Source organism: Triticum aestivum, chromosome 5A (genome assembly GCF_018294505.1).
Source record: "Triticum aestivum cultivar Chinese Spring chromosome 5A, IWGSC CS RefSeq v2.1, whole genome shotgun sequence".
Taxonomy (NCBI): Eukaryota; Viridiplantae; Streptophyta; class Magnoliopsida; order Poales; family Poaceae; genus Triticum; species Triticum aestivum.
Genome location: NC_057806.1, coordinates 614,429,956 through 614,434,172, shown reverse-complemented (window position 1 = coordinate 614,434,172; position 4,217 = coordinate 614,429,956).

Here is a 4,217-nt window from a genome sequence, read left to right as displayed (position 1 = left end):
TTTTCAATAAATACATACCTTGATAAATTTTTGAAATAGTTCAAAATGGAACTGTCAAAGGAGTTCTTGCCTGTGTTGCAAGGTGTGAAATTGAGTAAGACTCAAGACCCGACCATGGCAGAAAATAGAAAGAGAATGAAAAGTCATTCTCTATGCCTCAGTCATAGGTTCTATAAAGTATGCTACACTGTGAACCAGACATATTGTATACCTTGCTCTGAGTTTGTCAAGGGAATACAATTTTGATCTAATAGTAGATCACTGGACAGCGGTCAAGAATATCCTTAGTAAGGACTAAGGAGATGTTTCTCGATTATGGAGGTGATAAAAGAGTTCGTTGTAAAAGTTACATCGGTGCAAACTTTTACACTGATCCAGATGACTCTAGGTCTTAATCTGGATACATATTGAAAGTGGGAGCAATTAGCTAGAGTAGCTCCGTACAGAGCATTGTAGACATAGAATATTTGCAAAATACATACGGCTCTGAATGTGACAGACCCGTTGACTAAGCTTCTCTCACAAGCAAAACATGATCACACCTTAGTACTCCTTGGGTGTTAATCACATAGCGATGTGAACTAGATCACTGAATCTAGTAAACCCTTTGGGCGTTGGTCACATGACGATGTGAACTATGGGTGTTAATCATATACAAATATGAATATTGGTGTTAAATCACATGGCGATGTGAACTAGATTGTTGACTCTAGTGCAAGTGGGAGACTGAAGGAAATATGCCCTAGAGGCAATAATAAAGTTATTATTTATTTCCTTATTTCATGATAAATGTTTATTATTCATGCTAGAATTGTATTAACCGGAAACATAATACATGTGTGAATACATAGACAAACATAGTGTCACTAGTATGCCTCTACTTGACTAGCTCGTTAATCAAAGATGGTTATGTTTCCTAACCATGAACAATGAGTTGTTATTTGATTAACGAGGTCACATCATTAGTTGAATGATTTGATTGACATGACCCATTCCATTAGCTTAGCACACGATCGTTTAGTATATTGCTATTGCTTTCTTCATGACTTATACATGTTCCTATGACTATGAGATTATGCAACTCTCGTTTGCCGGAGGAACACTTTGGGTGCTACCAAACGTCACAACGTAACTGGGTGGTTATAAAGGAGCATTACAGGTGTCTCCAAAGGTAGATGTTGGGTTGGCGTATTTCGAGATTAGGATTTGTCACTCCGATTGTCGGAGAGGTATCTCTGGGCCCTCTCGGTAATGCACGTCACATAAGCCTTGCAAGCATTGCAACTAATGAGTTAGTTGCGAGATGATGTATTACGGAACGAGTAAAGAGACTTGCCGGTAACGAGATTGAACTAGGTATTGGATACCGACGATCGAATCTCGGGCAAGTAACATACCGATGACAAAGGGAACAACATATGTTGTTATGCGGTCTGACCGATAAAGATCTTCGTAGAATATGTAGGAGCCAATATGGGCATCCAGGTCCCGCTATTGGTTATTGACCGAAGACATGTCTCGGTCATGTCTACATTGTTCTCGAACCCGTAGGGTCCGCACGCTTAAGGTTTCGATGACAGTTATATTATGAGTTTATGAGTTTTGATGTACCGAAGGAGTTCGGAGTCCCAGATGAGATCGGGGACATGACGAGGAGTCTCGAAATGGTCGAGACGTAAAAATCAATATATTGGACGACTATATTCGGACATCGGAAAGGTTCCGAGTGATTCGGGTATTTTTCGGAGTACCGGGTAGTTACGGGAGAAGTAATGGGCCTTGATGGGCTTTAGTGGGAAGAGGAAAAAGGCTGCTGCGCCCCCCCTCCCCTTTGGTCCGAATTGGACTAGGGAAAAGGGGGCCGGCCACCTCTCCTTCTCCTCCTATTCCTTCTCCCTTCCTCCCCTCTTGGTGGACTCCTACTAGGACTTGGAGTCCTAGTAGGACTCCCTATCCTGGCCGCACCTTTGCCTTGGCCGGCCTCCTCCTCCTCCATCCTTTATATACAGGGGCAGGAGGCACCCCATAGACACACAAGTTGATCCACGTGATCTATTCCTTAGCCGTGTGCGGTGCCCCCTGCCACCATATACCTCGATAATACTGTAGCGGAGTTTAGGCGAAGCCCTGCTGCTGTAGTGCATCAAGATCATCACCACGCCGTCGTGTTGACGGAACTCTTCCCCGACACTTTGCTGGATCGGAGTCCGGGGATCGTCATCGAGCTGAACGTGTGCTCGAACTCGGAGGTGCCGTAGTTTCGGTGCCTGATCGGTTGGATCGTGAAGACGTACAACTACTTCCTCTATGTCGTGTCATTGCTTCCGCAGTCGGTCTGCGTTGGGTACGTAGACAATACTCTCCCCCTCGTTGCTATGCATCACATGATCTTGCGTGTGCGTAGGAATTTTTTTGAAATTACTACGAAACCCAACATTCAACGCCTAGAGGTGCGCGGGGACTCGAACCTTGCTATATCCCAAATAAATGGAGACTTTGATGCCAAGGATCCAAAAATGGTAGCTTACCGCAACGCCGTCCTAAATATGTCAGCTCGGTTCGAGGGGCTTGAATTTCACCATATAGCCCGGGAAAATAACTAGGCGGCGGATGTCCTGGCACGCATCGGCGCAAAACGCGATGTAGTCCCCCCAACATCTTCCTGGAAAGGCTATTCAAGCCATCCGTAGTATGGGAAGGGGAGCCGAACAATAACAACCCGGACCCAACTGCACTGCCCGACACCGAACATTCTGACACAATCGGAGGCTCTGCCAATGAAATAACACCTTCAGCCCACGTAATAATGGCCGTCATCGCCCCGTGGACAGAACCATTCCTCGCCTACCTCACTAGGCAGGAACTCCCCGAGGACCAAAATGAGGCACGCTGCATAGTGCGGTGATCCAAAGCCTAAAGAGTCCACGAGGGAGAGCTTTATAAGAAAAGCACTACCTGAGTCCTTCAAAGGTGCATCTCCGAAGAGGAGGGGCGGAACCTCCTGGATGAAATTCATGCCGGACTGGGCGGTCATCATGCTGCAGCTCGGTCCCTCGTAAGCAGGGCCTTCTGTACAGGCTTTTATTGGCCGATGGCCCGGGCAGACGCTTAGGACTTAGTCCAACGATGCACCGGTTGCTAGCTCTTTGCAAACCAAAGCCATATGCCACCCACCGCCCTCCGAACCATCCCCATTACTTGTCCCTTCGCGGTCTGGGGGCTTGACATGGTTGGACCCCTTAAAGGCGGAACCCACAAGCAAAAATACTTACTGGTCATGGTGGATAAATTCACCAAATGGATAGAAGCCAAGCCTGTTAAGACGGCCGAATCCGGACCGGTGATAGACTTTATATCCGGGGTCGTACACCGTTACGACGTTCCCCACAGCATCATCACTGATAACGACACGAACTTCACGGCCGACGGGGTAAAACTCTGGTGCAAAAACATGGGCATCAAGCTCGACTATGCTTCCGTCTATCACCCACAAACTAACGGCCAGGTCGAACGTGCAAATGGTCTTATCATGAGCGGCATTAAACCCAAATTAGTGCGGTCCCTCAAGGAATCTAACACGCACTAGGTAGAGGAGCTCGACTCCGTACTCTGGGGGCTGCGGACCACACCGAATCGCACCACCGGATACACACCATTCTTTATGGTGTACGGCGCAGAGGCAGTTTTGCCATGCGACATAATTCATGACTCACCTCGAGTGCGCATGTATGAAGAAAGAGAAGCCGAGCTCGATCGGCAGCACAGCTTAGACGCATTGGAGGAGGAGCGTGACGTGGCAAAAGCCCGTTCCGCATTCTATCAACAGCAGGCTCGAAGATACCAAAGCAGAGAAGTACGGGCCAAAAATTACAATGTTGGCGAATTAGTTCTACGACTACCGGACAAGAAAAAGGACAAACTCAAGCCCAAGTGGGAAGGTCCCTTCATAATCGACCAAGTCCTAACTGGTGGAGCGTACCGCCTGCGAGATGCATCGGATAACCGACTCGAGCCGAACCCATGGAACGCAGCCCGTCTCCGAAGATTCTATGCCTAGCGCTGGACTCTATGTTCGTCTCCTTCCTCTGTCCATTTTTTATATATATTTCTGTCTTGCATTTCTCTTCTTCTTTTCTCTCTCTCTTATAGCCCTTAAAGGCTCATACAGTGACGCGCCATCCGCGCTCATTAAACCTGGGGGCTTCTTTAAACAGAAG